Source organism: Puma concolor, chromosome C2, assembly GCF_028749965.1.
Source record: "Puma concolor isolate L17-30 chromosome C2, mPumCon1.1.hap2, whole genome shotgun sequence".
Taxonomy (NCBI): domain Eukaryota; kingdom Metazoa; phylum Chordata; class Mammalia; order Carnivora; family Felidae; genus Puma; species Puma concolor.
In genome coordinates this window covers 50,193,632-50,200,672 of record NC_141675.1, presented here as the reverse complement: position 1 = coordinate 50,200,672, position 7,041 = coordinate 50,193,632, and positions in this window count along the sequence as shown.

The following is a 7,041-nucleotide window of genomic DNA, read 5'->3' as shown; positions in this document are numbered from 1 at the left end:
GGTTGTATACATTGATCACTGATGGCATCTTATAAACGATCTACTTGAATCTGAGGATCTGTTGATGTGAAATTGGTAGTATTAGAAAAATACTACCTATTTTTCCCTATCTTTTTCTTTACTGATAGATCTGGTAATCTCTGCCCACAAGTACGAACATTAACTTTTCCAGTTAATATATTATATATTTACTAGCTAATATTCTTATAAATCTGGTAAGATTAGCTAAAATTAAAACCAAAACTTCCTTCCTTTGTAATTAATTTTGCCTGATTAATCATAAAAAAAATTGTTCAGCACCTAAAACCGATTTGTCTGTTTTTTTAACATTAAACTTTTGAGCTGTAAACCTATTGTTTGATTTAATTCCTTTATTACAAGGATTTTTATCCTAAACACGTGTCAGTGGGGTCTTGAAACCCCTGCATTGCTAGCAAAACTGGATATGTAATTTTTTGTCTTTCTGAAGAGAGCTCTTGTTAAAATCTTAAATGCTCTGTGATCCAAAAAATTGTAAAAGCTATGCCTTATTGAATGTGAACTGACTTTGAATTGTAAACATAAATTTGAAATAATAGTTTTGAAACTAATTGTTTAAAGCATGCCAAAAACAATGTTAAAAGAAAAATCTATGATGAAAACTAGAAAATGTCTGCATTTGTAGTAGTGAACTTGAAGGGATTACTGGTAGGGGAGGGATATGAGGGTAAATATAACCCTAAGAAAAGATATTTCCTAGTAATTTAACCTTTTTTTCCTATGGATAATTTCTATTTGCCCTGTTAACAGATACCCAAAAAGTATGTTGTTTTATATTAAATGGCTGAGATAATATTTAATCATAATTTAATATAACATAGGACCAGACTTGTGTTTTGTATTTTGGAGGGATCATGTTTTCTCATGTGGTTGAAAGAATGAATAAAACTATAACACAGACTCTGCTAAAAATACAGAACCAATTTGTTGGGGACATTCCATGCATATTTCCAAAATGTATTTTACCTTAGTATTAGAGAAAGAAAATAAATGTTAAAAAATGATTCCATTTTAACCAGGATAAATATATTTTCATTACAGAAGAAAGGTGATAGAGTGCATTGTACTAGTGAGACTCTTTTTAACCAATGTCTTTGGTGAATAGCAAGGCATAATTATTTGATTTTTCTCTTAGCAGATTTTAAATACCAATTATAGACCTTGCTTTTGTTTTTGTTTTCCACTATAGCTTAATCTCTGCCTGATTTGACAGTGCCATTTTTTTTTAATTTTTTTTTTTTTTTTTTTTTTTTTTTTACATTCTTGAAAGAGAGAGACAGAGCACAAGTTGGGGAGGGGCAGAGAGAAGGAAACAGAATCCGAAGCAAGCTCTAGGCTCTGCGCTGTCAGCACAGAGCCCGATGCGGGGCTTGAACCCACAAACTGTGAGATCGTGACCTGAGCCGAAGTCGGATGCTTAACCGACTGAGCCACCCAGGTGCCCCGACAGTGCCAAATTTTTAATGCAGCCACTATTTAATTTGGGAGTAGGTGCTTTCCCTTTCCTACCTGTCAAAACTGCTATTAGAATCTTCATTTTACTCCTTTAAATTGTGAGCAAGGTAAATGGGCCTGGAGAGTTTATGTTTTTTCCTGGAATTCTGTTTTGGTAGAGGCAGGTCCTATATCAGGACAGTATAGTTAATGTACAGTACAGGACTCATGCCAGGACTCATGCCATCTCCTTATGTGAATAGAAACATTTTTTTTTTTTTAAATTTTTTTTTTTCAACGTTTATTTATTTTTAAGACAGAGAGAGACAGAGCATGAACAGGGGAGGGGCAGAGAGAGAGGGAGACACAGAATTGGAAACAGGCTCCAGGCTCTGAGCCATCAGCCCAGAGCCTGACGCGGGGCTCGAACTCACAGACGGTGAGATCGTGACCTGGCTGAAGTCAGACGCTTAACCGACTGCGCCACCCAGGCGCCCCTAGAAACATTTTTATTTGTCAGATTATAAAGTTTGCTTTTAAGGAGGTTTTAGTTTTTGATTTTGTTTATTGTGGGGTGGTGAACATTTTACAGAAAGCAATACTTTTATGTAGTAAAATGAAAATTTTATGATTAATTTCTCCTTAAAGAATTTTACCAAGTACGTAATTTTAAAGGTTATATTAAAATATTAGCAATATTACTTTGCATGATATATGAAGTCTTGAAGCATTGAGAAAAAGGTTGCTACATTTTACTAGTTTTTTATTGGCACTATAAGACATAATTTTTTATAACAATTTTGTGTGAAGAGTAACCAATAAAATGACTGAAATGAACAAGGTACTGGTATAATTTTTAGGGAATTATCATAAGTCTCTCAGATCTAGTACCCTAGTCAATTACAATTAATCAGTCACTATTATAAAATAAATTTAAATTATTAAAGCCTATTCTTATTTTCATCAAAATGACCTTATATGTTGGGAAAACTTTTTATAGCCTTATAGTTAATGAAATTGAAATTTTTATCACATGCATCTATAAAACTAGGAAAATATAAAATTGGGACAAAATTTGATATTTTAAGAAGTTAGTTTGGCATATTTGATAAATTGATAAGATTACCACTGTCAAGTTATATCAGTGACTCGATATCTATTGTTCCTCAGATATTGCCTTTGCAAGAATTAGTGTAAAACTGAAAACATACTCAGTGTTGAAAGTGGTCATTGTTGGGGTCTTTATGAAATAATTGCACCCATGTACAGTTGTGAATTAATGCACAGCACAAAATCATTTCTATTGTTATTTTTAGAAGATCTAACATTAGTTTTTATAGTTTAGCATTATTTAAGTGTTTTAGTATATGTGAAATGTTTATTTGGTTAATTTATTTTCAAATGTATAATAATAAATATTTATTAAATATTTATGCAATGTTTAAATATTTGAAGTATATTTGAAATAAATTCTCCAGATTTTTACATAAAGGATTAAGTGCTCAAAATAATTGTTTCACAGTTGATCTCTAAAAAATAAAACATTAATGAAATATTCTTGTTTTCATTTTTATTAAGTAATAGCCAAATTTACCTGAAAATCATTAATGTTAAAATTATACCAGATTAAAATTATGTAATTAAAAGCAAGGTAATTTCAAGAGGTGTACACCTGCCACCAAACCTTTTTTTTTTTTTTTGGATGAAGCCAGCCTGAATTATTTTATCTTCCATTAGTAACTTGGGTAAAATGGAGAACCCGTGGAGGTACAACACTATATGGATAGTTTGGGATTATAGGGAATTTCGCTGGGAAACTTCATTATAAAATATCTTGTTTTTTAAACATTTGTTATTGGATATTGGCTTCTTTAGTAGCTACAATTTTGAAGAATTTATTGAAATTAAAAAATAGTTTGGGATGGTAGAGAAGATATTTTATTTCTTCAGTTAGAACTTTCTAAGCAAATTTTACTGCAACTTGGGACCTGTGCTGAAAGAAGCCTTTGAGGCTAAATTGTGAATGAATAAATAGTGAGAAACATCCAGAATGTAGTAGTCTGCTAAGGGCCACCATAACAAAATACTACAGACTAGGGGGCTTATTAAATAACCAAAATTAATTTTTCTCACAATTCTGGAGGATGATCAAGGTGGCAAGGTCCAAGATCAAGGTGGCAGAAGGTTTGGTTTCTCCTGAGGCCCATCTCCTTGGTTTAGAGACTGCCTGCTGCTTTCTTGCTCTATCTTTACATGACCTTCCTCTCTGCCTGCACATTGCAGGTTTCTCTTATAAGGACACCAGTCCTATTGGATTATGGCTCCTCCCTTATTACTTCATTTAACCTTAATTATGTCTGTAGAGACCCTGACTTCAAATACGATCACATTGTGGGCTAAGGCTTCAACGTATGAATTTTGGGAGAACACAATTTAGTCCATAACACAAGAGATCTTTATTTCTCTGGTATGCACATTTCAAGGCAGGGGATGAGATTTAGGACCATGGACACATCTGTGGGTTCTAAATCTGGTCTTGACCCTGAAGACATATTTACATTCCAAAGGATAAGAACCCAGGATCCTTCCCAGGAGTATTTGTTTATATTAAGGACATAAGAAGTCTTCCATACAACTGTCCTATATAGTCACCCGGATTCATATTTTGAGCCTCCTCAACTACAGCACAAACCCTAGTATATTTAGTCTCTTAGTCTGATAAGCTGTTATCAGTCTGGCTCTCACTGGTCACCATACAGGTGAAATAGGAATGTGGGGAACCAGTGTGGTTATTATAAGTAGTAATTAGATCTATTCCTGCTTTAGAAACTGTGTACTTCCAGTACAATGTGAATAAACCTAACTTGACAGACATGTTTTGTCTGAAATTATTGAAATTGTGTTCTGTTTAATTCATTTTTTTTGGTTATATATGTTCAGAAGCTTGGGATAATGAAAGTATGGGTTTTATTTTTAAGTTTTATTGTTTTTTTTACCCTATTGACTATTCTTTATTTTATCTTTTATTATTTTTAAAACTTTGTTTATATTTTTAAAGATTTATATTTTTAAGTAATCTCTATACCCAACATGGGGCTTGAACTTACAATCCTAAAATCAAGGGTTGCATGCTCTAATGACTGAGCCAGCTAGGTGCCCCTATTTTATTTTTTATTTTTAAGTTTTTAAATTTTATTTATTTATTTACATAATCTACACCAATGTGGGGTTCAAGCTCATGACCTTGAGATCAAGAGTTGCACACACTTCCTACTAAGCCAGCCAGGTGCCCCTTTATTTTTTATTTTTATTTTAATTCCAGTATAGTTAACAAACAATGTTATATTACTTTCAGGTATACAATATAGTGATTCAACACTTCCATATATCAACCATTGCTCATCAAGATAACTGTACTCTTAATTCTATTCACCTATTTCACCCATCCCCCCATCTCTTCTGGTAACCGTCTGTTTACTGTCCATAGCTAAGAGCTATTTTTTGGTTTGTCTTTTTTTTTCTTTTTCATTTGTTTTGTTTCTTAAATTTCACATAGTGAAATCATATAGTACTTGTCTTTCTCTGACTTACTTTGCTTACCATTATATTCTCTATCTCCATGTTGTTGCACATGGCAGGATTTTGTTCTTTTTTGTGGCCGAGTATTCCATTTCAATTTTTCATTATCCATTCATTTATCACTGGACACTTGGGCTGCTTCCATTATTTGGCTATTGCAAATAATTCTGCAATAAACATGGGGGTGCATTTTTCCTTTTGGATTAGCGTTTTTGTATACTTTGGGTAAATACCCGGTAGTGCAACTACTGAATCATATGGTAATTCTATTTTCAATTTTTTGAGGAATCTCCACAGTAGCTGCACCAGTTTGTATTCCCACAAACAGTACGTGAGGACTTCTTTTTCACATCCTCACCAACACGTGTGTGTGTGTGCGTGTGTGTGTGTGTTTAAGTTAATTATTTTGAGAGACACAGAGACAACACGAGTTGGGGAGGGGCAGAGAAAGAGGGAGACAGAATCCCAAGCATGCTCTGGGCAGACTTAGGGCTCAAAGTCGTGAAACCGTGAGATCATGATCTGAGCTGAAAACAAGAGTTGGACACTTAACCGACTGAGCTACCCAGGTGCCCCACTTGTGTTTTTTGAAAGTCTGGGTTTTAGAACCAAAAGTTCAGTCTCGAGTGATTAGATGTCTCCTTTTATATTTTCTTCTAGTTTAAATGGGCAAATTTTCCAAGTAGTTCAATTTAAAGTGCTAATAGGGGCACCTGGGTGGCTCAGTCAGTTAAGCATCCGAATCTTGATTTAGGCTCAGGTCATGATCTCATGGCTTGTGAGTTCAAGCCCTACGTTGGCCTCTGTGCTGACAACACTGAGTCTACTTGGGATTCTCTCTCCCTCTCTTTCTGCCTCTCCCCCACTTGTTCATACTCTCTCTCTCTCAAAATGAATAAATAAACTTAAAAAAATGGTGCCTTAAAAAAAAAGGCATTATTACTCCTGTGGGTAGAAGATATTTTAAATCTAGAATTTCAGTTGTGAGGTGTGAGCGAAAGCAAAAATTGGGTTTATGTGTAGAAATCAGACCCTGTAAGTCAGGAAATAATTGAAAAAGCATAAAGAAACAACTCTGGGTTTAAAAAATGGTGAAATAATTTCAAAATAACACTTTCACAGTTTTTTTGAACATTTTATATTTTATTAGGTTAATAATTTCTGACAAAAGAAATAGAGGTTTTGTACTTTTTTGGTCATTCATTTCTCTCTAGTCCTCTAAAGAATAAAAATTTTTTTAAGATTTTATTTTTAAGCAATCTCTACACACTGTGGGGCTCAAACCTATAACCCTGAAATCAAGAGTCACATGCCAACTTATCCAGCCAGGAGCCCCCTGGTTATGATAGTTAAACTGAGACTTGAAGGATAAGAGGGAAGGGGGCAGCTTAAGAGGGGCTGGAGGGTGAAAGGAAAGGCTTAGGGCATTGTAGGCAGAGTGAGCAGTAAATGCAAAAGCTCTAAGGCAGAGGGATGAACTTGGCCCGTGTGAAGAAGAGGGAGGTCAATGTGCTCAGTGTGCTTGAGGTAAAATGAGTGAAGTAGGGGGTAGGAGAGAAGAGCTTGAGAGAGAAGCAGAGCCTCGATTATGTAGCACCTGTACATGAACCTACAGTTTTGACATTACTTGAAGCGTAATGGAAAGCCATACAAGCAGAGGTAACAAACTAAAAGTCTGTAGTCTCTGCCTCAAGATAAATTCTTTACCTACCACAGTGTTTTGCCAACAATTTTAATTTCAAAACAGGGTGACTTCATATGAAAGTCCAGATCTGCAGCTTTTCTTGAAAAAAGCTGAAGATCTCTCCCTATTGGACTCCCAACTGTTTGGTGGAGGTTGGGTGTAATGCAGTGCTGGGGTTTTGGCGGGCAAGTGCAAAGGAGGCAGAGAGGGGTTGGAGTTGAGGCTATTTTTAAGGCAGTGATTATACTGCTAAACCAGAGTCCAAGCTGGTTAAGATGGAAACTGAAGACTAGAGGGGGCTGATG